The sequence below is a fragment of the Pelodiscus sinensis genome, chromosome 6, assembly GCF_052426305.1.
Source record: "Pelodiscus sinensis isolate ZL-2025 chromosome 6, ASM5242630v1, whole genome shotgun sequence".
In the NCBI taxonomy this organism is placed as follows: Eukaryota; Metazoa; Chordata; order Testudines; family Trionychidae; genus Pelodiscus; species Pelodiscus sinensis.
In genome coordinates this window covers 10,800,055-10,826,314 of record NC_143057.1, presented here as the reverse complement: position 1 = coordinate 10,826,314, position 26,260 = coordinate 10,800,055, and positions in this window count along the sequence as shown.

Genomic DNA, 26,260 nt, shown 5'->3' with positions numbered 1-26,260 from the left:
AGGAGAGGTTGGAAGATGAGAGCGCATGGGTAAGAGCAGATGAGAAACCATCAAATGGAAAAAAAAAAAAAGCTAACGTCTAGAAACGGCAGACACATCAAGAGTGACATTTGTCAAGCGCTTCTACACAAACGCAGGACGTCTAAACATCAAGTGGCTGAACCAGAGTGCCTCGTATCAAAGGAGGACATCGACACTATAGGCACCACGGAAACTTGCCGGAACGAGGACAATCAATGGGACAGTCATACCCGGGAGATGGATCGGAAGGACACAACAGGTCGTACTGCTGGGGGAGGGGCACTATCCCTGAAAGAAAATGCAGAATCGAGTCAAGTAAAAGTCTTAAAGGAACCAAAATGTTCCACGGAATCTCTGTGGGGAGTAATTCCATGCTCCATGAAGAAGAGGAAGATAGCCGTAGGAAACTATTATACGCCACCTGACCAGGACAGCGATAGGGACTACGAAACGCTAAGGGAGATTAGCGAGGCCATCCAAATAAAAACCGCAGTAATAACAGTGGGGGATTTCAACTATCAACTGGCTACACCTCACCTCACCTCAGGACGGGACGCACAGGTCACTATTCCTGACACCTTCAAACGATTGCTTCTTGGAGCCACTGGTTCCAGCACCCACCAGGGGAGAGGCAATTCTTGACTTAGTCCTAAGCGGAGCACGGGATCTGGCCCGAGAGAACTGGACCGCTTGGAAATGGTGACCCTAATCTCATCAAGTTTCTTTTCCCACCACAGGGAAGGTAAACACCTCAGCAGCCCAACACTGTGGCACCGAATTTCGGAAAGGGGAACTACGCAAAAACGAGGAGGCTGGCTAAGCAGAAATCGACAAGGTACAGTGACAAAGGGAAAACCCCTGCAAGCTGCACGGACGCTTTTCAAAGACACCGTAAGAGAGGCCCAACTTAAATGTATACCCCACGTTAAAAAACACAGCAAGAGAACCACCAAGTAAAAGCAGCAGTGAGAGAAAAAAGGCAGCGTTGAAAAAGAAGTGCAAGTTAAATCCCAGGGAGGAAAACAGAAAGGAGCATCAACAGTCCGATTAAGTGGAAAAATAGAAGACGGAGAAGGAGACGGAGAAAGAGAAAGAGAAAAAGGAGGAGGAAGGAAAGCCAAGAGGAGTATGAAGAACAGCTAGCCAACGTTAAAAAAGAAAAAAAAAAGGTATTCAAAACCCACACATTCGGTTAAGTACATCAGAAGCAGGAAAAAGCCTGCTCAACAGCCAGCGGGGGCCACTTGACCCTCAAAATGCTAAAGGAGCACTCCAAGACCATTAGGTCGTTGGAGAAACTAAATGAATTCTTCGCTTTCGTCTTCACAGCTGACGCTGGAGTTTGGGAGGTTCCCAAAGCTGAGCAATTCTCTGGAGCTGACACATCGGAGGAATTGTCCCAGACTGAGGTGTCACTAGAGGAGCTTTCGGAAGCAACGCATAAAACTTCACCGTGACAAGTCGGCGGGACCAGACGCCATTCACCCAAGAGTTCTGAAAAGAAGAAGAAGTCAAATGTGAAACCGCGCAACTATCACCGGGGGTTTGTAACCTCGCCTTTCAATCGCGCCTCTCTACTTAATGACTGGAAAGACAGCTAATGGGACGCTAATATTTTTAAAGGGGCTCTAGAGGCCACCCTGGCAATTACAGACCGGCAAGCCTAACGGCGGTACCGGGCAAATTATTTGGAACTATGGTCAAGCATCAAATTGTCAGACACGCAGACGAATGTAATTTCTTGGGGGGCAAAAACGTCAGCATGCTTTCTCTAAAGCGAGGTCATGCCTTACTGTAGAGTTCTTTGGCCGCAGGGAGGCCGGGGCGGGGGTCAACAGACATGGGGACAAGGGGGAAGCCAGCGGCTACAGTGTACTTAGATTTCTAGAAAGCCTTTGACAAGGTTCCTCCACCAACAGCTCTCACGTCAAGTATGTTGTCATGGGGTAAGAGAAAACGTCCTCTCGTAGATACCTAACTGGTTAAAAAGAGACAGGAAACAAAGTGAAGGAATCAATGGTCAGTTTTCAGACTGGAGAGATATGTCCCCTCCCCCCCCCCCCCAAGGGTCCCTACCTATTTATAAGTGATCAACCTCTTTATAAATCATCTGGAGAAAAGGGGTAAAACAGTGAGGTGGTCATATTTACAGGTGATGCTAAGCTGCTCGAGATAGTTACGAACAAAGCAGACTCTGAAGAGCTTGAAAAACATCTCACAAAACTAAGTCAGTGGGCAACAAAAAAGGCAAACAAAAGTTCAGGTCGTTGAACGTAAAGTAACCTACATGGTGGGGGGGAACCATCCCCGACTATATGTACGAAACCATGGGGACTAATTTAGCTCTAACCACCCAGGAGAGGGTGGGGGGAGGGGGGGGAGGAGAGAGAGAGAGAGAGAAATCGATCTTGGAGTGACTGGGGAGAGTTCTCTGAAAACATCCACTCAATGTGCAGCAGCAGTCAAAAAAGCACACAGTATGGGAGGAATCCTTTCAAAAGGGATAGAGGAGACGACGACAGGCACTCTCTTATCGCCTCTCTATGAAGCCACGGTACGCCCACACCTTCCATACGGCGTACAGACGTCGCCGCCTCATCCCCAGAAAGATAAACTGGCGTTGCAAAAGGTTCCGAAAAGGGCAACAAAAACGATGAGGGCTTTGGAACGGGTCCCCTGTGAAGAGAGATGAAGAAAAAGGACTGGGACTTTTCAGCTTAGAGAGGATAGAGGTCTGTCTATACAATCGTGACTGGGGTGGAAAAGGTGCATAAGGAAAAGTTATTTACTTGTTCCCATAAGAACTAAGGGTCACCAAATGAAATGAAGAAGTAACCCGTTTAACACCCAAAGGAAGCTGTTCCTTCACCCATCGCACAGTCAACCTACGGAACTCCCCGCCACAGGAGGTCGAGAAGACCAGGACTTGAAATAGGGCTCCAAAAATGAGCTCCATCAAGGGCGTCCCTAGCCTCTGGAAACGGATGGCAGGAGAGGGATCACTTGATGCCCTCTGGGGCATCTGGCACCGGCCACTCTCGGAAAACAGGATACTGGGCTAGATGGACTTCTGGTCTGACCCACTATGGCCGGTCTTAACACAGCCCCCCAAAAGCCACGCTTACCCGAGCGCCACTTGGACATTCCCCAGGGGAACTCCCCTGTTGGCTGCTCACTCACTTGGCTCTGGCTGCCTCTGGTAGAAGGCTGCTGGCTCCAAGCCTCGCCTCCAACGCAATCAGCTCCTCAAGGCCCCCTCCACCTGCAACAAAGCACTCTCAAATGCCAAACACAGGGCTCCCTGCAACTAGCACCCGTCACACAAATCAGCAGAGACAGACGGACGGACACTCGGATACTTATCCCACCAGCCCACAGCACAGCCCCCTCTCCCCAACACACCCTCCACCCAACCCCGCTTCCCGGCCCCCCCGGCAAAAGACAAAACTCCACACTTACCCGAATGCTCCTCTCGCACACTTCCCAGGCTAACTCTGAAACGCTTCCAGTTCCACGCACAGGGCCAGGTAGGCAGGCAACTATTCGGAGTCTCCGTGCGTGCATCAGGCGACGGTGTAGAGAGGAGGGGATTTAGCTCTCTCAGGAACGGGGAGAAACTTTGGGGAAAGAGGGAGCCTATACAGGAAGAATGGCCGCCACCTAAACCAAAATGGAACCCGACTGCAGGCACTTAACATTCAAAAGGTCGTAGGGCAACTTTTAAACTAAAGGGCTAGGGGAAAGCCCACGGGTGTGGAGGAGCACTTGGATCGGACAGACACATCTCTTAGGGGAGGGTCTATTCATGGAGAGTCTATGTTCTAGTACGGAGGAGAGGATGGAAGATGAGAGCGCATGGGTAAGAGCAGATGAGAAACCATCAAATGGAAAAAAAAAAGGCTAACGTCTAGAAACGGCAGACACATCAAGAGTGACATTTGTCAAGCGCTTCTACACAAACGCAGGACGTCTAAACATCAAGTGGACGAACCAGAGTGCCTCGTATCAAAGGAGGACATCGACACTATAGGCACCGCCGGAACGAGGACAATCAATGGGACAGTCATACCCGGGAGATGGATCGGAAGTACACAACAGGTCGTACTGCTGGGGGAGGGGCACTATCCATGAAAGAAAATGCAGAATCGAGTCAAGTAAAAGTCTTAAAGGAACCAAAATGTTCCATGGAATCTCTGTGGGGAGTAATTCCATGCTCCATGAAGAAGAGGAAGATAGCCGTAGGAAACTATTATACGCCACCTGACCAGGACAGCGATAGGGACTACGAAACTCTAAGGGAGATTAGCGAGGCCATCCAAATAAAAACCGCAGTAATAACAGTGGGGGATTTCAACTATCAACTGGCTACACCTCACCTCACCTCAGGACGGGACGCACGGGTCACTATTTCTGACACCTTCAAACGATTGCTTCTTGGAGCCACTGGTTCCAGCACCCACCAGGGGAGAGGCAATTCTTGACTTAGTCCTAAGCGGAGCACGGGATCTGGCCCGAGAGAACTGGACCGCTTGGAAATGGTGACCCTAATCTCATCAAGTTTCTTTTCCCACCACAGGGAAGTTAAACACCTCAGCAGCCCAACACTGTGGCACCGAATTTCGGAAAGGGGAACTATGCAAAAACGAGGAGGCTGGCTAAGCAGAAATCGACAAGGTACAGTGACAAAGGGAAAACCCCTGCAAGCTGCACGGACGCTTTTCAAAGACACCGTAAGAGAGGCCCAACTTAAATGTATACCCCACGTTAAAAAACACAGCAAGAGAACCACCAAGTAAAAGCAGCAGTGAGAGAAAAAAGGCAGCGTTGAAAAAGAAGTGCAAGTTAAATCCCAGGGAGGAAAACAGAAAGGAGCATCAACAGTCCGATTAAGTGGAAAAATAGAAGACGGAGAAGGAGACGGAGAAAGAGAAAGAGAAAAAGGAGGAGGAAGGAAAGCCAAGAGGAGTATGAAGAACAGCTAGCCAACGTTACAAAAAAAAAAAAAAAAAAAAAAGGTATTCAAAACCCACACATTCGGTTAAGTACATCAGAAGCAGGAAAAAGCCTGCTCAACAGCCAGCGGGGGCCACTTGACCCTCAAAATGCTAAAGGAGCACTCCAAGACCATTAGGTCGTTGGAGAAACTAAATGAATTCTTCGCTTTCGTCTTCACAGCTGACGCTGGAGTTTGGGAGATTCCCAAAGCTGAGCAATTCTCTGGAGCTGACACATCGGAGGAATTGTCCCAGACTGAGGTGTCACTAGAGGAGCTTTCGGAAGCAACGCATAAAACTTCACCGTGACAAGTCGGCGGGACCAGACGCCATTCACCCAAGAGTTCTGAAAAGAAGAAGAAGTCAAATGTGAAACCGCGCAACTATTACCGGGGGTTTGTAACCTCGCCTTTCAATCGCGCTTCTCTACTTAATGACTGGAAAGACAGCTAATGGGACGCTAATATTTTTAAAGGGGCTCTAGAGGCCACCCTGGCAATTACAGACCGGCAAGCCTAACGGCGGTACCGGGCAAATTTGGAACTATGGTCAAGCATCAAATTGTCAGACACGCAGACGAATGTAATTTCTTGGGGGGCAAAAACGTCAGCATGCTTTCTCTAAAGCGAGGTCATGCCTTACTGTAGAGTTCTTTGGCCGCAGGGAGGCCGGGGCGGGGGTCAACAGACATGCGGACAAGGGGGAAGCCAGCGGCTACAGTGTACTTAGATTTCTAGAAAGCCTTTGACAAGGTCCCTCCACCAACGGCTCTCACGTCAAGTATGTTGTCATGGGGTAAGAGAAAACGTCCTCTCGTGGATACCTAACTGGTTAAAAAGAGACAGGAAACAAAGGGAAGGAATCAATGGTCAGTTTTCAGACTGGAGAGATATGTTCCCCCCCCCCCCCAAGGGTCCCTACCTATTTATAAGTGATCAACCTCTTTATAAATCATCTGGAGAAAAGGGGTAAAACAGTGAGGTGGTCATATTTACAGGTGATGCTAAGCTGCTCGAGATAGTTACGAACAAAGCAGACTCTGAAGAGCTTGAAAAACATCTCACAAAACTAAGTCAGTGGGCAACAAAAAAGGCAAACAAAAGTTCAGGTCGTTGAACGTAAAGTAACCTACATGGTGGGGGGGGAACCATCCCCGACTATATGTACGAAACCATGGGGACTAATTTAGCTCTAACCACCCAGGAGAGGGTGGGGGGGGGGAGGAGAGAGAAATCGATCTTGGAGTGACTGGGGAGAGTTCTCTGAAAACATCCACTCAATGTGCAGCAGCAGTCAAAAAAGCACACAGTATGGGAGGAATCCTTTCAAAAGGGATAGAGGAGACGACGACAGGCACTCTCTTATCGCCTCTCTATGAAGCCACGGTACGCCCACACCTTCCATACGGCGTACAGACGTCGCCGCCTCATCCCCAGAAAGATAAACTGGCGTTGCAAAAGGTTCCGAAAAGGGCAACAAAAACGATGAGGGCTTTGGAACGGGTCCCCTGTGAAGAGAGATGAAGAAAAAGGACTGGGACTTTTCAGCTTAGAAAAAGAGGAGACTCCGGGGGGAGAGGATAGAGGTCTGTCTATACAATCGTGACTGGGGTGGAAAAGGTGCATAAGGAAAAGTTATTTACTTGTTCCCATAAGAACTAAGGGTCACCAAATGAAATGAAGAAGTAACCCGTTTAACACCCAAAGGAAGCTGTTCCTTCACCCATCGCACAGTCAACCTACGGAACTCCCCGCCACAGGAGGTCGAGAAGACCAGGACTTGAAATAGGGCTCCAAAAATGAGCTCCATCAAGGGCGTCCCTAGCCTCTGGAAACGGATGGCAGGAGAGGGATCACTTGATGCCCTCTGGGGCATCTGGCACCGGCCACTCTCAGAAAACAGGATACTGGGCTAGATGGACTTCTGGTCTGACCCACTATGGCCGGTCTTAACACAGCCCCCCAAAAGCCACGCTTACCCGAGCGCCACTTGGACATTCCCCAGGGGAACTCCCCTGTTGGCTGCTCACTCACTTGGCTCTGGCTGCCTCTGGTAGAAGGCTGCTGGCTCCAAGCCTCGCCTCCAACGCAATCAGCTCCTCAAGGCCCCCTCCACCTGCAACAAAGCACTCTCAAATGCCAAACACAGGGCTCCCTGCAACTAGCACCCGTCACACAAATCAGCAGAGACAGACGGACGGACACTCGGATACTTATCCCACCAGCCCACAGCACAGCCCCCTCTCCCCAACACACCCTCCACCCAACCCCGCTTCCCGGTCCCCCCGGCAAAAGACAAAACTCCACACTTACCCGAATGCTCCTCTCGCACACTTCCCAGGCTAACTCTGAAACGCTTCCAGTTCCACGCACAGGGCCAGGTAGGCAGGCAACTATTCGGAGTCTCCGTGCGTGCATCAGGCGACGGTGTAGAGAGGAGGGGATTTAGCTCTCTCAGGAACGGGGAGAAACTTTGGGGAAAGAGGGAGCCTATACAGGAAGAATGGGCGCCACCTAAACCAAAATGGAACCCGACTGCAGGCACTTAACATTCAAAAGGTCGTAGGGCAACTTTTAAACTAAAGGGCTAGGGGAAAGCCCACGGGTGTGGAGGAGCACTTGGATCGGACAGACACATCTCTTAGGGGAGGGTCTATTCATGGAGAGTCTATGTTCTAGTACGGAGGAGAGGATGGAAGATGAGAGCGCATGGGTAAGAGCAGATGAGAAACCATCAAATGGAAAAAAAAAAGGCTAACGTCTAGAAACGGCAGACACATCAAGAGTGACATTTGTCAAGCGCTTCTACACAAACGCAGGACGTCTAAACATCAAGTGGACGAACCAGAGTGCCTCGTATCAAAGGAGGACATCGACACTATAGGCACCACGGAAACTTGCCGGAACGAGGACAATCAATGGGACAGTCATACCCGGGAGATGGATCAGAAGGACACAACAGGTCGTACTGCTGGGGGAGGGGCACTATCCCTGAAAGAAAATGCAGAATCGAGTCAAGTAAAAGTCTTAAAGGAACCAAAATGTTCCACGGAATCTCTGTGGGGAGTAATTCCATGCTCCATAAAGAAGAGGAAGATAGCCGTAGGAAACTATTATACGCCACCTGACCAGGACAGCGATAGGGACTACGAAACGCTAAGGGAGATTAGCGAGGCCATCCAAATAAAAACCGCAGTAATAACAGTGGGGGATTTCAACTATCAACTGGCTACACCTCACCTCACCTCACCTCAGGACGGGACGCACGGGTCACTATTTCTGACACCTTCAAACGATTGCTTCTTGGAGCCACTGGTTCCAGCACCCACCAGGGGAGAGGCAATTCTTGACTTAGTCCTAAGCGGAGCACGGGATCTGGCCCGAGAGAACTGGACCGCTTGGAAATGGTGACCCTAATCTCATCAAGTTTCTTTTCCCACCACAGGGAAGTTAAACACCTCAGCAGCCCAACACTGTGGCACCGAATTTCGGAAAGGGGAACTATGCAAAAACGAGGAGGCTGGCTAAGCAGAAATCGACAAGGTACAGTGACAAAGGGAAAACCCCTGCAAGCTGCACGGACGCTTTTCAAAGACACCGTAAGAGAGGCCCAACTTAAATGTATACCCCACGTTAAAAAACACAGCAAGAGAACCACCAAGTAAAAGCAGCAGTGAGAGAAAAAAGGCAGCGTTGAAAAAGAAGTGCAAGTTAAATCCCAGGGAGGAAAACAGAAAGGAGCATCAACAGTCCGATTAAGTGGAAAAATAGAAGACGGAGAAGGAGACGGAGAAAGAGAAAGAGAAAAAGGAGGAGGAAGGAAAGCCAAGAGGAGTATGAAGAACAGCTAGCCAACGTTACAAAAAAAAAAAAAAAAAAAGGTATTCAAAACCCACACATTCGGTTAAGTACATCAGAAGCAGGAAAAAGCCTGCTCAACAGCCAGCGGGGGCCACTTGACCCTCAAAATGCTAAAGGAGCACTCCAAGACCATTAGGTCGTTGGAGAAACTAAATGAATTCTTCGCTTTCGTCTTCACAGCTGACGCTGGAGTTTGGGAGATTCCCAAAGCTGAGCAATTCTCTGGAGCTGACACATCGGAGGAATTGTCCCAGACTGAGGTGTCACTAGAGGAGCTTTCGGAAGCAACGCATAAAACTTCACCGTGACAAGTCGGCGGGACCAGACGCCATTCACCCAAGAGTTCTGAAAAGAAGAAGAAGTCAAATGTGAAACCGCGCAACTATTACCGGGGGTTTGTAACCTCGCCTTTCAATCGCGCTTCTCTACTTAATGACTGGAAAGACAGCTAATGGGACGCTAATATTTTTAAAGGGGCTCTAGAGGCCACCCTGGCAATTACAGACCGGCAAGCCTAACGGCGGTACCGGGCAAATTATTTGGAACTATGGTCAAGCATCAAATTGTCAGACACGCAGACGAATGTAATTTCTTGGGGGGCAAAAACGTCAGCATGCTTTCTCTAAAGCGAGGTCATGCCTTACTGTAGAGTTCTTTGGCCGCAGGGAGGCCGGGGCGGGGGTCAACAGACATGCGGACAAGGGGGAAGCCAGCGGCTACAGTGTACTTAGATTTCTAGAAAGCCTTTGACAAGGTCCCTCCACCAACGGCTCTCACGTCAAGTATGTTGTCATGGGGTAAGAGAAAACGTCCTCTCGTGGATACCTAACTGGTTAAAAAGAGACAGGAAACAAAGGGAAGGAATCAATGGTCAGTTTTCAGACTGGAGAGATATGTCCCCTCCCCCCCCCAAGGGTCCCTACCTATTTATAAGTGATCAACCTCTTTATAAATCATCTGGAGAAAAGGGGTAAAACAGTGAGGTGGTCATATTTACAGGTGATGCTAAGCTGCTCGAGATAGTTACGAACAAAGCAGACTCTGAAGAGCTTGAAAAACATCTCACAAAACTAAGTCAGTGGGCAACAAAAAAGGCAAACAAAAGTTCAGGTCGTTGAACGTAAAGTAACCTACATGGTGGGGGGGAACCATCCCCGACTATATGTACGAAACCATGGGGACTAATTTAGCTCTAACCACCCAGGAGAGGGTGGGGGGGGGGGGGGGGAGGAGAGAGAGAGAGAGAGAGAGAGAGAGAAATCGATCTTGGAGTGACTGGGGAGAGTTCTCTGAAAACATCCACTCAATGTGCAGCAGCAGTCAAAAAAGCACACAGTATGGGAGGAATCCTTTCAAAAGGGATAGAGGAGACGACGACAGGCACTCTCTTATCGCCTCTCTATGAAGCCACGGTACGCCCACACCTTCCATACGGCGTACAGACGTCGCCGCCTCATCCCCAGAAAGATAAACTGGCGTTGCAAAAGGTTCCGAAAAGGGCAACAAAAACGATGAGGGCTTTGGAACGGGTCCCCTGTGAAGAGAGATGAAGAAAAAGGACTGGGACTTTTCAGCTTAGAGAGGATAGAGGTCTGTCTATACAATCGTGACTGGGGTGGAAAAGGTGCATAAGGAAAAGTTATTTACTTGTTCCCATAAGAACTAAGGGTCACCAAATGAAATGAAGAAGTAACCCGTTTAACACCCAAAGGAAGCTGTTCCTTCACCCATCGCACAGTCAACCTACGGAACTCCCTGCCACAGGAGGTCGAGAAGACCAGGACTTGAAATAGGGCTCCAAAAATGAGCTCCATCAAGGGCGTCCCTAGCCTCTGGAAACGGATGGCAGGAGAGGGATCACTTGATGCCCTCTGGGGCATCTGGCACCGGCCACTCTCGGAAAACAGGATACTGGGCTAGATGGACTTCTGGTCTGACCCACTATGGCCGGTCTTAACACAGCCCCCCAAAAGCCACGCTTACCCGAGCGCCACTTGGACATTCCCCAGGGGAACTCCCCTGTTGGCTGCTCACTCACTTGGCTCTGGCTGCCTCTGGTAGAAGGCTGCTGGCTCCAAGCCTCGCCTCCAACGCAATCAGCTCCTCAAGGCCCCCTCCACCTGCAACAAAGCACTCTCAAATGCCAAACACAGGGCTCCCTGCAACTAGCACCCGTCACACAAATCAGCAGAGACAGACGGACGGACACTCGGATACTTATCCCACCAGCCCACAGCACAGCCCCCTCTCCCCAACACACCCTCCACCCAACCCCGCTTCCCGGTCCCCCCGGCAAAAGACAAAACTCCACACTTACCCGAATGCTCCTCTCGCACACTTCCCAGGCTAACTCTGAAACGCTTCCAGTTCCACGCACAGGGCCAGGTAGGCAGGCAACTATTCGGAGTCTCCGTGCGTGCATCAGGCGACGGTGTAGAGAGGAGGGGATTTAGCTCTCTCAGGAACGGGGAGAAACTTTGGGGAAAGAGGGAGCCTATACAGGAAGAATGGGCGCCACCTAAACCAAAATGGAACCCGACTGCAGGCACTTAACATTCAAAAGGTCGTAGGGCAACTTTTAAACTAAAGGGCTAGGGGAAAGCCCACGCGTGTGGAGGAGCACTTGGATCGGACAGACACATCTCTTAGGGGAGGGTCTATTCATGGAGAGTCTATGTTCTAGTACAGAGGAGAGGTTGGAAGATGAGAGCGCATGGGTAAGAGCAGATGAGAAACCATCAAATGGAAAAAAAAAAAAAAGCTAACGTCTAGAAACGGCAGACACATCAAGAGTGACATTTGTCAAGCGCTTCTACACAAACGCAGGACGTCTAAACATCAAGTGGCTGAACCAGAGTGCCTCGTATCAAAGGAGGACATCGACACTATAGGCACCACGGAAACTTGCCGGAACGAGGACAATCAATGGGACAGTCATACCCGGGAGATGGATCGGAAGGACACAACAGGTCGTACTGCTGGGGGAGGGGCACTATCCCTGAAAGAAAATGCAGAATCGAGTCAAGTAAAAGTCTTAAAGGAACCAAAATGTTCCACGGAATCTCTGTGGGGAGTAATTCCATGCTCCATGAAGAAGAGGAAGATAGCCGTAGGAAACTATTATACGCCACCTGACCAGGACAGCGATAGGGACTACGAAACGCTAAGGGAGATTAGCGAGGCCATCCAAATAAAAACCGCAGTAATAACAGTGGGGGATTTCAACTATCAACTGGCTACACCTCACCTCAGGACGGGACGCACAGGTCACTATTCCTGACACCTTCAAACGATTGCTTCTTGGAGCCACTGGTTCCAGCACCCACCAGGGGAGAGGCAATTCTTGACTTAGTCCTAAGCGGAGCACGGGATCTGGCCCGAGAGAACTGGACCGCTTGGAAATGGTGACCCTAATCTCATCAAGTTTCTTTTCCCACCACAGGGAAGTTAAACACCTCAGCAGCCCAACACTGTGGCACCGAATTTCGGAAAGGGGAACTACGCAAAAACGAGGAGGCTGGCTAAGCAGAAATCGACAAGGTACAGTGACAAAGGGAAAACCCCTGCAAGCTGCACGGACGCTTTTCAAAGACACCGTAAGAGAGGCCCAACTTAAATGTATACCCCACGTTAAAAAACACAGCAAGAGAACCACCAAGTAAAAGCAGCAGTGAGAGAAAAAAGGCAGCGTTGAAAAAGAAGTGCAAGTTAAATCCCAGGGAGGAAAACAGAAAGGAGCATCAACAGTCCGATTAAGTGGAAAAATAGAAGACGGAGAAGGAGACGGAGAAAGAGAAAGAGAAAAAGGAGGAGGAAGGAAAGCCAAGAGGAGTATGAAGAACAGCTAGCCAACGTTAAAAAAGAAAAAAAAAAGGTATTCAAAACCCACACATTCGGTTAAGTACATCAGAAGCAGGAAAAAGCCTGCTCAACAGCCAGCGGGGGCCACTTGACCCTCAAAATGCTAAAGGAGCACTCCAAGACCATTAGGTCGTTGGAGAAACTAAATGAATTCTTCGCTTTCGTCTTCACAGCTGACGCTGGAGTTTGGGAGGTTCCCAAAGCTGAGCAATTCTCTGGAGCTGACACATCGGAGGAATTGTCCCAGACTGAGGTGTCACTAGAGGAGCTTTCGGAAGCAACGCATAAAACTTCACCGTGACAAGTCGGCGGGACCAGACGCCATTCACCCAAGAGTTCTGAAAAGAAGAAGAAGTCAAATGTGAAACCGCGCAACTATTACCGGGGGTTTGTAACCTCGCCTTTCAATCGCGCTTCTCTACTTAATGACTGGAAAGACAGCTAATGGGACGCTAATATTTTTAAAGGGGCTCTAGAGGCCACCCTGGCAATTACAGACCGGCAAGCCTAACGGCGGTACCGGGCAAATTATTTGGAACTATGGTCAAGCATCAAATTGTCAGACACGCAGACGAATGTAATTTCTTGGGGGGCAAAAACGTCAGCATGCTTTCTCTAAAGCGAGGTCATGCCTTACTGTAGAGTTCTTTGGCCGCAGGGAGGCCGGGGCGGGGGTCAACAGACATGCGGACAAGGGGGAAGCCAGCGGCTACAGTGTACTTAGATTTCTAGAAAGCCTTTGACAAGGTCCCTCCACCAACGGCTCTCACGTCAAGTATGTTGTCATGGGGTAAGAGAAAACGTCCTCTCGTGGATACCTAACTGGTTAAAAAGAGACAGGAAACATCCTCTCGTGGATACCTAACTGGTTAAAAAGAGACAGGAAACAAAGGGAAGGAATCAATGGTCAGTTTTCAGACTGGAGAGATATGTCCCCTCCCCCCCCCCAAGGGTCCCTACCTATTTATAAGTGATCAACCTCTTTATAAATCATCTGGAGAAAAGGGGTAAAACAGTGAGGTGGTCATATTTACAGGTGATGCTAAGCTGCTCGAGATAGTTACGAACAAAGCAGACTCTGAAGAGCTTGAAAAACATCTCACAAAACTAAGTCAGTGGGCAACAAAAAAGGCAAACAAAAGTTCAGGTCGTTGAACGTAAAGTAACCTACATGGTGGGGGGGGAACCATCCCCGACTATATGTACGAAACCATGGGGACTAATTTAGCTCTAACCACCCAGGAGAGGGTGGGGGGGGGGGGGGAGAGAGAGAGAGAGAGAGAGAAAAAATCGATCTTGGAGTGACTGGGGAGAGTTCTCTGAAAACATCCACTCAATGTGCAGCAGCAGTCAAAAAAGCACACAGTATGGGAGGAATCCTTTCAAAAGGGATAGAGGAGACGACGACAGGCACTCTCTTATCGCCTCTCTATGAAGCCACGGTACGCCCACACCTTCCATACGGCGTACAGACGTCGCCGCCTCATCCCCAGAAAGATAAACTGGCGTTGCAAAAGGTTCCGAAAAGGGCAACAAAAACGATGAGGGCTTTGGAACGGGTCCCCTGTGAAGAGAGATGAAGAAAAAGGACTGGGACTTTTCAGCTTAGAGAGGATAGAGGTCTGTCTATACAATCGTGACTGGGGTGGAAAAGGTGCATAAGGAAAAGTTATTTACTTGTTCCCATAAGAACTAAGGGTCACCAAATGAAATGAAGAAGTAACCCGTTTAACACCCAAAGGAAGCTGTTCCTTCACCCATCGCACAGTCAACCTACGGAACTCCCTGCCACAGGAGGTCGAGAAGACCAGGACTTGAAATAGGGCTCCAAAAATGAGCTCCATCAAGGGCGTCCCTAGCCTCTGGAAACGGATGGCAGGAGAGGGATCACTTGATGCCCTCTGGGGCATCTGGCACCGGCCACTCTCGGAAAACAGGATACTGGGCTAGATGGACTTCTGGTCTGACCCACTATGGCCGGTCTTAACACAGCCCCCCAAAAGCCACGCTTACCCGAGCGCCACTTGGACATTCCCCAGGGGAACTCCCCTGTTGGCTGCTCACTCACTTGGCTCTGGCTGCCTCTGGTAGAAGGCTGCTGGCTCCAAGCCTCGCCTCCAACGCAATCAGCTCCTCAAGGCCCCCTCCACCTGCAACAAAGCACTCTCAAATGCCAAACACAGGGCTCCCTGCAACTAGCACCCGTCACACAAATCAGCAGAGACAGACGGACGGACACTCGGATACTTATCCCACCAGCCCACAGCACAGCCCCCTCTCCCCAACCCCGCTTCCCGGCCCCCCCGGCAAAAGACAAAACTCCACACTTACCCGAATGCTCCTCTCGCACACTTCCCAGGCTAACTCTGAAACGCTTCCAGTTCCACGCACAGGGCCAGGTAGGCAGGCAACTATTCGGAGTCTCCGTGCGTGCATCAGGCGACGGTGTAGAGAGGAGGGGATTTAGCTCTCTCAGGAACGGGGAGAAACTTTGGGGAAAGAGGGAGCCTATACAGGAAGAATGGGCGCCACCTAAACCAAAATGGAACCCGACTGCAGGCACTTAACATTCAAAAGGTCGTAGGGCAACTTTTAAACTAAAGGGCTAGGGGAAAGCCCACGGGTGTGGAGGAGCACTTGGATCGGACAGACACATCTCTTAGGGGAGGGTCTATTCATGGAGAGTCTATGTTCTAGTACAGAGGAGAGGTTGGAAGATGAGAGCGCATGGGTAAGAGCAGATGAGAAACCATCAAATGGAAAAAAAAAGCTAACGTCTAGAAACGGCAGACACATCAAGAGTGACATTTGTCAAGCGCTTCTACACAAACGCAGGACGTCTAAACATCAAGTGGCTGAACCAGAGTGCCTCGTATCAAAGGAGGACATCGACACTATAGGCACCACGGAAACTTGCCGGAACGAGGACAATCAATGGGACAGTCATACCCGGGAGATGGATCGGAAGGACACAACAGGTCGTACTGCTGGGGGAGGGGCACTATCCCTGAAAGAAAATGCAGAATCGAGTCAAGTAAAAGTCTTAAAGGAACCAAAATGTTCCACGGAATCTCTGTGGGGAGTAATTCCATGCTCCATGAAGAAGAGGAAGATAGCCGTAGGAAACTATTATACGCCACCTGACCAGGACAGCGATAGGGACTACGAAACGCTAAGGGAGATTAGCGAGGCCATCCAAATAAAAACCGCAGTAATAACAGTGGGGGATTTCAACTATCAACTGGCTACACCTCACCTCACCTCAGGACGGGACGCACAGGTCACTATTCCTGACACCTTCAAACGATTGCTTCTTGGAGCCACTGGTTCCAGCACCCACCAGGGGAGAGGCAATTCTTGACTTAGTCCTAAGCGGAGCACGGGATCTGGCCCGAGAGAACTGGACCGCTTGGAAATGGTGACCCTAATCTCATCAAGTTTCTTTTCCCACCACAGGGAAGGTAAATACCTCAGCAGCCCAACACTGTGGCACCGAATTTCGGAAAGGGGAACTACGCAAAAACGAGGAGGCTGGCTAAGCAGAAATCGACAAGGTACAGTGACAAAGGGAAAACCCCTGCAAGCTGCACGGACGCTTTTCAAAGACACCGTAAGAGAGGCCCAACTTAAATGTATACCCCACGTTAAAAAACACAGCAAGAGAACCACCAAGTAAAAGCAGCAGTGAGAGAAAAAAGGCAGCGTTGAAAAAGAAGTGCAAGTTAAATCCCAGGGAGGAAAACAGAAAGGAGCATCAACAGTCCGATTAAGTGGAAAAATAGAAGACGGAGAAGGAGACGGAGAAAGAGAAAGAGAAAAAGGAGGAGGAAGGAAAGCCAAGAGGAGTATGAAGAACAGCTAGCCAACGTTAAAAAAGAAAAAAAAAAAAAGGTATTCAAAACCCACACATTCGGTTAAGTACATCAGAAGCAGGAAAAAGCCTGCTCAACAGCCAGCGGGGGCCACTTGACCCTCAAAATGCTAAAGGAGCACTCCAAGACCATTAGGTCGTTGGAGAAACTAAATGAATTCTTCGCTTTCGTCTTCACAGCTGACGCTGGAGTTTGGGAGGTTCCCAAAGCTGAGCAATTCTCTGGAGCTGACACATCGGAGGAATTGTCCCAGACTGAGGTGTCACTAGAGGAGCTTTCGGAAGCAACGCATAAAACTTCACCGTGACAAGTCGGCGGGACCAGACGCCATTCACCCAAGAGTTCTGAAAAGAAGAAGAAGTCAAATGTGAAACCGCGCAACTATCACCGGGGGTTTGTAACCTCGCCTTTCAATCGCGCCTCTCTACTTAATGACTGGAAAGACAGCTAATGGGACGCTAATATTTTTAAAGGGGCTCTAGAGGCCACCCTGGCAATTACAGACCGGCAAGCCTAACGGCGGTACCGGGCAAATTATTTGGAACTATGGTCAAGCATCAAATTGTCAGACACGCAGACGAATGTAATTTCTTGGGGGGCAAAAACGTCAGCATGCTTTCTCTAAAGCGAGGTCATGCCTTACTGTAGAGTTCTTTGGCCGCAGGGAGGCCGGGGCGGGGGTCAACAGACATGGGGACAAGGGGGAAGCCAGCGGCTACAGTGTACTTAGATTTCTAGAAAGCCTTTGACAAGGTTCCTCCACCAACAGCTCTCACGTCAAGTATGTTGTCATGGGGTAAGAGAAAACGTCCTCTCGTAGATACCTAACTGGTTAAAAAGAGACAGGAAACAAAGTGAAGGAATCAATGGTCAGTTTTCAGACTGGAGAGATATGTCCCCTCCCCCCCCCCCCCAAGGGTCCCTACCTATTTATAAGTGATCAACCTCTTTATAAATCATCTGGAGAAAAGGGGTAAAACAGTGAGGTGGTCATATTTACAGGTGATGCTAAGCTGCTCGAGATAGTTACGAACAAAGCAGACTCTGAAGAGCTTGAAAAACATCTCACAAAACTAAGTCAGTGGGCAACAAAAAAGGCAAACAAAAGTTCAGGTCGTTGAACGTAAAGTAACCTACATGGTGGGGGGGGAACCATCCCCGACTATATGTACGAAACCATGGGGACTAATTTAGCTCTAACCACCCAGGAGAGGGTGGGGGGAGGGGGGGGAGGAGAGAGAGAGAGAGAGAAATCGATCTTGGAGTGACTGGGGAGAGTTCTCTGAAAACATCCACTCAATGTGCAGCAGCAGTCAAAAAAGCACACAGTATGGGAGGAATCCTTTCAAAAGGGATAGAGGAGACGACGACAGGCACTCTCTTATCGCCTCTCTATGAAGCCACGGTACGCCCACACCTTCCATACGGCGTACAGACGTCGCCGCCTCATCCCCAGAAAGATAAACTGGCGTTGCAAAAGGTTCCGAAAAGGGCAACAAAAACGATGAGGGCTTTGGAACGGGTCCCCTGTGAAGAGAGATGAAGAAAAAGGACTGGGACTTTTCAGCTTAGAGAGGATAGAGGTCTGTCTATACAATCGTGACTGGGGTGGAAAAGGTGCATAAGGAAAAGTTATTTACTTGTTCCCATAAGAACTAAGGGTCACCAAATGAAATGAAGAAGTAACCCGTTTAACACCCAAAGGAAGCTGTTCCTTCACCCATCGCACAGTCAACCTACGGAACTCCCTGCCACAGGAGGTCGAGAAGACCAGGACTTGAAATAGGGCTCCAAAAATGAGCTCCATCAAGGGCGTCCCTAGCCTCTGGAAACGGATGGCAGGAGAGGGATCACTTGATGCCCTCTGGGGCATCTGGCACCGGCCACTCTCGGAAAACAGGATACTGGGCTAGATGGACTTCTGGTCTGACCCACTATGGCCGGTCTTAACACAGCCCCCCAAAAGCCACGCTTACCCGAGCGCCACTTGGACATTCCCCAGGGGAACTCCCCTGTTGGCTGCTCACTCACTTGGCTCTGGCTGCCTCTGGTAGAAGGCTGCTGGCTCCAAGCCTCGCCTCCAACGCAATCAGCTCCTCAAGGCCCCCTCCACCTGCAACAAAGCACTCTCAAATGCCAAACACAGGGCTCCCTGCAACTAGCACCCGTCACACAAATCAGCAGAGACAGACCGACGGACACTCAAAATGCTACTTGACCCTTAAAATGCTAAAGGAGCACTCCAAGACCATTAGGTCATTGGAGAAACTAAATGAATTCTTCGCTTTCGTCTTCACAACTGAGGCTGGAGTTTGGGAGATTCCCAAAGCTGAGCAATTCTCTGGAGCTGACACATCGGAGGAATTGTCCCATATTGAGGTCTCACTAGTCCCCAATGGATGTAATGCTTGAGTTAGGGCAATCCCTGAGGCAATTAGATTTTTACTCCAAATCTGCCTCTTTCCCCCATGACTATGTACTCCTAGTACAGTGTTATCATTCTGGGCATCTACCCACTCCCGCTCTCCTGTACAATGCGGACTACCAGTAAATCTGTATTTTAGGGGTCTGGTCCACAGGGAGGCAGGAGTTGGGATAAACTGTAATGGTAAAAGGCCTTCAGAATCTTTGCTAAGCTGTTCCCATATCCAACAGTCACTTGCAGTGGTGAGGGACACAATCTTCTGCGGGGCTTCCCGATAAGGGTGGGAAAGTTAATACTAAGGCTACTCTGACTACGAAAAGAAAGGAAACAATCCATCGTATTATAGTATCTTAAATCTCTAAAGTAGAAAGGATCATAATAATAATACAGTAGTTAGCTAGCAACTAGCAAAAGCAGTCTTTAACTAAGCTTAATCAGTATTGTTTGGCTTGTGTCTGCAGGCACTCTTTGAGATTTCGTAGTCTTAGTTCACTCAATACTAGAAAGGATTCCCCTTTGTGAGAGCTACAGGGCACCAGGCTCACCTGGTAAGTCTTTGCTGGTACAGTGCTGGTACAGTCCTACCTCTCAGGTTGTACCTCGAAGCTCCTGGTGGAGGCCGATTTGGTAACAGTCTGGTTTGAGAGTCTGCCGCCTCGGTCCGCTGAGCCTCGTCCTCAGGTGATTCCTCTGGAGAGCGGTCCTGAGTGATGGGGTCAATCAGCTCTGTTGGATCTGCAATTCGGCGTACATACTTGCGTGGATCCACGAGGGTCTCTCCTTCACCTTTAGTGCTGTGTGGGTGACGAGCAGCATTTGGAATGGTCCTTCCCACTGGGCTGCCAGGCAGTTCTCTCTGCCATGTTCCTTTACAAACATGTAGTCGCCTGGTTGGATGTTATGGCATGGTACATCAGTAGGTACTGGGAGGGCTTCCTTCACCTGCAGGTACAAGCTTTCCTAACCGTCATTTGATGTCTAGGTTTCTTCTATGTGGCCGCTAGCCTGTGAGTCTCCTCCTGCAACATTGAACTGCTTACAAATCACATGAATTAGATACCCTTGCAGCTTCTAGGTGCACGCCTGGGGCATACCATTGTTTTAGGATCTGTGAGGCCCACCCCCCTTTTGCTTATGTGTGTCTTCTCATGAGACACCTGAGCAAGCTGCCATGTGAGAGATCTTGGGGCAACTGGGTGGCCATGAGGTGCAACCATTATCCCAACAGGAGATAAGGAGCAGCCTGCTTTCTCCCAAAGGTTTCTCTGCAGGTTGAGCAGCTTGCTTTAGTTCCATCAGGTCCTACAAAGAAACAGGGAGAGAAAGAGAGACCAGAATCTGAAAGGGAGCCAGAGGTCCATGTGCTGCTGTATGTCTGGCCGTTGCATCAGCACTCCCATTACCCAGAGAAACAGGATCATTAGCACCTGTGCGGGCTGGGCAATGGGTAATAGAGGGATATGGGTAGCTGAATAGCATCAAAAAGTTGGGAGGTAAGAGGACCATGAGAGATAGCGGAGCCAGAAGAGAGAAGGAAACCTCCTTGTTTCCAGATTTATCCTGTGGCATGACAGACAGAGAAAGCATACTTTGAGTCAGTATAAATGTCCAGAAGCTAAAAGGCAAGCACAAGTTAAAGGGATAAGCTTGTGACCCTATCCAGCAAGACATTTTAACAGAAGGTATCAGTTTTACACCGTGTCTCAGTTTTTCTAGCAATTAACACATCAACAACATACTGAACCAACACAGAGCTGCAGGGAAGAGGGATAGAATTAAGGTCAGCTTTTAAAAACTTGGAAAACAGAGTAGGGCTTTCACAATAACTTTGGGGAAAACGTGTCCAGGTTGACGACCCTGAAAGGAAGAGGCAAAGAGAAAATGGGAATTCTGCCTTTTTTTCTATTCCAGTGCATAAGAACATAAATCTATTACAGAGAACCATTTAGAAGTGGGTGGAATAGAGGGAAGAATAGTAGGAGGGTTAGGTACTACTGCCAATCTAGTGATTACAAACTTGTTAATGGCTCTTAGGTCTTGTACAAATCTATAGATTTGCTTACCCTGGCTGTCAAATTTTTCCTCATTTTTCACAGGTAGTATAGGCGTATTACATGGTGAAGTTGTATAAAACAAGTATCCCTTGTTCAAGGAGGGAAAGATTACAGGCTTAATGCCCTCTTCTGCCTCCCTAGACAACGGATACTGGGGTACCCTTGGGAAAGGCTTGTTGTGTTTGTATGTTATTTGCACTGGTGTTGCAGAGGCTAGCAACTCCACTTCATTCGTGGGGGCTGCCCACAATGTCTCTGGGATATCTGAGAGGTCCAGGAGGGGTGTATGTCCTGAGGTCACATCAGATTCCTCTGAGAGTAGTAATGCCATCGAATTTGAAGCCTGATTTTGGGGGGGGGGGGGGAGGTCAACAAATATCCCTTCCTCTCTACGGAGAAGGTTTGCACCCAATTTACACAACAAGTCATGTCCCATAAGGTTTACAGGAGAACAGGGAGGTAACAGGAAAGAATGTTCAGCTGACAAGGGTCCAAAGCAGGGTGGGGGTGCAGATGGCACATCTGGGGAATCAAGCTGTTTCTTTAGAGTAGCCAATTGTTGCTGCAGCTTTTCAATAGAACCTTTTTGGCTAGCCATAATGCTCTGATTCTTTTTTTCCCCCCCTGCCATATCCTCCCAGAGGCACCAATATTCCATCTGGTTAGGATGTTTTTCCTCGAGGAAAACTCTAAGATAAGCAAGGTTTTCTAAGTCAAAGCTACTCTCTAGTTGCCATTTTTTCTGGGAATTCCCCCGAGCATAGCCATTCCAAATGCTTATTAATTTATTAAGTGTCCTTAGTTTCAAACCTGCTGGCAATTTACCTAGCTGACTGTAATTCTTATCATCTGAGACAAGGGAGTCCCAGGCTGTGAGAAACCTTTCCCCTCGGTGGTCGGAGACATACTCGAGGGAGCAATTCCACCCATGTTAGCACTTTCCTGTCCAAGGACAGCATAGGAGCCCCCAACAGTACTACCCTCTCCAAGGATAGCACAGGCGTCCAGCAACACTACCCTCTCCAAGGATAGTGTGGGAGTCCACACAAACTGTCAGCTTCACTCACACTCCTTACGTGCCGGGGGAAACCGCCCTTGCTTTCGGCAGCTGTTCAGTGACACTGACAGCACCGGTGCGGCTGCGGTCCCATTCCGGACTTCGCTCACTCAAAACCATGCGCTTGGACTCACCACCAATCAGTCAGCAACAAAATCCAACCCCTATTTGGCTATACCCAGCATTTTCATTTTAAATCTCCCTCAAGCCTCTTAAAGAAAATTTTGGAGCAAAAGATGACTCTTACTGCCAGCCGGTCCAGCTGGTGACCAGAACAGGGAGGCAGACTGGGGGATTTTAAATGGATCCCTTACCCTCCAGATGCGCGCTGTAGTCCGTTCCCATTCCCAGTCATCAGCCTTTCCAACTGGAGTTCCAAGCCATCCCACTTCTGACACCAAATTGTTGGGGAAATCTCGCTCCCCTGGGATACAGAGTCCCCAGAAGGGTCCGAGGCTGGAGGTCAAAGCAGTGAGGCAGGAGAGAATCTAAAAGGAAAACTTGATTATGCATGCATGCAGGCTAACAGCTACCAGAGTAAAAGCAGCAGCAGCCCTGAGAGAGTTTCAGGGATCCTTTATACAGAATGTTCAGACAGTTTAGTTGTTGATTGTTTTCTTTAACATATCAAAGTCTCAGCAGAAGTACTCTGAGATGTTTCTGTTCACACCACAAGTGCAGAGAAGTTAGTTTTACAGTACAAAGGCACATGAGAACTTGAGTGAGGAGTCTACAAGGCAAACTGTGACAAAGTTCAGAGCTTACATGGTAATTTCTGACAGAGTAGGAGTCTCCATGAACTTGAGATAGGAGGCATTGTAAGGGTCTTGATTAGAGTTAAGATGATTTCTCTGTTACAGGGAGAGAGGCCTGGAAAACTTTTAACCCTTACAGCAGTTTTCTTTTAGAGAGTTTTGATTTCCTCCACAGTGCCCCCCTTAGACACACTTGGAGTTATTTGATTTCTCTGTCAGTATCAATAGAGGAGCTTTCGGAAGCAACGTACAAAACTTCACCATAATAAGTCAGCAGGACCAGACGCCATTCACCCAAGAGTTCTGAAAAGAAGAAGAAGTCAAATGTGAAACCGCGCAACTATTACGGGGGGTTTGTAACCTCGCCTTTCAATCGCACTTCTCTACCTAATGACTAGAAAGACAGCTAATGGGACGCTAATATTTTTAAAGGGGCTCTACAGGCCACCCTGGCAATTACAGACCGGCACGTCTAGCGGCGGTACTAGGCAAATTGTCAGACACAGACAAATGTAATTTCTTGGGGTGGCAAAAACGTCAGTATGCTTCCTCTAAAGCGAGGTCATGCCTTACTGTAGAGTTCTTTGGCCGCAGGGAGGCCGGGGCGGGGGTCAACAGACATGCGGACAAGGGGGAAGCCAGCGGCTACAGTGTACTTAGATTTCTAGAAAGCCTTTGACAAGGTCCCTCCACCAACGGCTCTCACGTCAAGTATGTTGTCATGGGGTAAGAGAAAACGTCCTCTCGTGGATACCTAACTGGTTAAAAAGAGACAGGAAACAAAGGGAAGGAATCAATGGTCAGTTTTCAGACTGGAGAGAGATGGCTTCTCTAAATGTCTACACAATGTGCAGCAGCAGTCTAAGAGGCACACAGACTGGTGGGGAAAACTCTACAGGTTTTTTTCCCCTGCAGCTGAGGATCTAAAGGTTACAGTTACCCAGATCTTATCAGAGATTTGGCAAATGCCCTTTTGGCTCCTGCCTTTGTTTCCTCTCAGCCTGCCCTTGCTGTACGGCTGGTGGCTTTAAGAGGTGGCCCATCTCAAATCCTTTCCTCTAGTCCCATCACCAATTGATGAGCCTGCTGTAACAGAGCACACGCATTACTCACAATTCAAACTACACAGCAGCACAGTTCCTGCAACCACCACTAGTGCACAAAAAGAAAATAAAAATCGCCAGACACAAACACTTGCATACTTACCCCAGCCAGCTCACCACACGCCCTCAAAGGTCACACTTACCTGATTTCCCATGAGACTGTTCCCAGGCAAATGTCCCTGTGGGCTGCTCAATTCTTTTCCCCTCTGCTATATAGCTGGTAGATTTAAGGAGGAGACCCAGCTCAAAGCATTACCTCTAGTCCCATTGCCAATTGAAAAACCTCCTGTAACAAAGCACTCGCATTACACACAATTCAAACTGCTGAACATATGGCAAAGAGTCCCTCTTCAACTGCCACCAGTGCAGGAAAACCGCCAGCAGTGCAGGAAAACTACCAGACACAAAGACTCTTGCATACTTACCCTACTCAGCTCACGACATGCCTGCATACCCCACAAAAGTCTCAGGGGAAAAGGGGTAAGTGTAAGCGTTCACAGGAAAGCGCCCGTTGGCTGCTCTCTTCCTTTCCGCTCTGCCTGTGCCTTTGCTGTGTAGCTGGTGGCTTGAAGAAGGAGGCCCATCTCAACTGAGGAACTGCCTGAAACTAAGCACATGCATTACTCTCAATTCAAACTACATAGCAGCACAGTTCCTGCAACCACCCCCAGTGCACAAAAAAAAAAAAAAAAAAAAATCACCAGACACAAGCTCTTGCATACTTACCTCCCCATCAGCTCACCACATACATATCCATAGCCCTCAAAGGTCACTTACCTGAATTCCCATGACACCATTCCCAGAAAAGTGCCCCTCTGTTGGCTGCTCTCTCCAGTTCCCCTCTGCCTGCACCTTTGCTGTATAGCTGGTGGCTTTAAGAAGGAGGCCCAGCTCAAAGCCTTGCCTCTAATCCCACCGCCAATTGAACAATCTTCTGTAACAGAGCATACGCATTACACACAATTCAAAGTGCTCAACACGCAGCTATACAGCCCCTTCAACCACCACCAGTGTAGGAAAAATCACCAGATACAAAGACACTTGTATACTTACCCTAGTCACCTCAAAACACATGGCTCCATAGCCTGTAAAAGTTTAATTGGAAATGGGGTAAGTCTAAGGGTTCACAGGCAAGTGCCCCTGTTGGCTGTACACTCCATTTCCCCCCCGCCTGCCTTGGCTGAACGACTGGTGACTTAAAGGAGGCCCCATCTCAAAGCCTTGCCTCCAAACCCATCACCAATTGAAGAACCTCCTGTAACAGAGCACACATTATACACAATTCAAGATGCTCAACACATGGCAACACAGTTCTTGAAACCACCACTAGTGCACAAAAAAAAAGCCAGACACAAAGACTCTTGCATACTTACCCCAGCCAGCTCACCACACAGACCCTCAAAGGTCACACTTACCCGATTTCCCATGAGACCGTACCCAAGCAAAGTGCCCGTTCGCTGAACCCCCTGTTTCTCCTCTGCCTGCACCTTTGATGAATGGCTGGCAGGCTTAAGGAGACCCAACTCAAAGCCTTGCCTCTAATCCCATTGCCAATTGAAGAACCTCCTGTAACAGAGCACATGCATTACTCACAACTCAAACTTCAAAGCAGCACAGTTCCTGCAACCACCAGTGCACAAAAAGAAAATCACCAGACACAAAGACTCTTGCATACTTACCTCAGCCAGCTCACATGCCCTCAAAGGTCACACTTACCCGATTTCCCATGAGACCGTTCCCAGGCAAGTGTCCCTGTGGGCTGCTCAATTCTTTTCCCCTCTGCTGTATAGCTGGTGGCTTTAAGGAGGAGACCCAGCTCAAAACATTACCTCTAATCCCGTTGCCAATTGAAAAAACCTTCTGTAAGAAAGCACTCACATTACACACAATTCAAACTGCTGAACATAGGGTAAACAGTCCCTCTTCAACCGCCAAACAGAACAGTGCAAGAAAACCACCAGACACAAAGACTCTTGCATACTTACTCTATTCAGCTCACGACACACCTGCATACCCCTTTTCCTCTGAGACGTTTGCGGGGTAAGTAAGCGTTCACAAGAAAGCGCCCGTTGGCTGCTCTCTTCCTGTCCCCTCTGTCTGCACCTTTGCTGTGTAGCTGGTGGCTTGAAGGAGGCCCATTCTCAACTGAGGAACCGCCTGAAACAAAGCACACGCATTACTCACAATTCAAGCTTCACAGCAGCACAGTTCCTGCAACCACCACTAGTGCACAAAAAGAAAATAAAAATCACCAGACA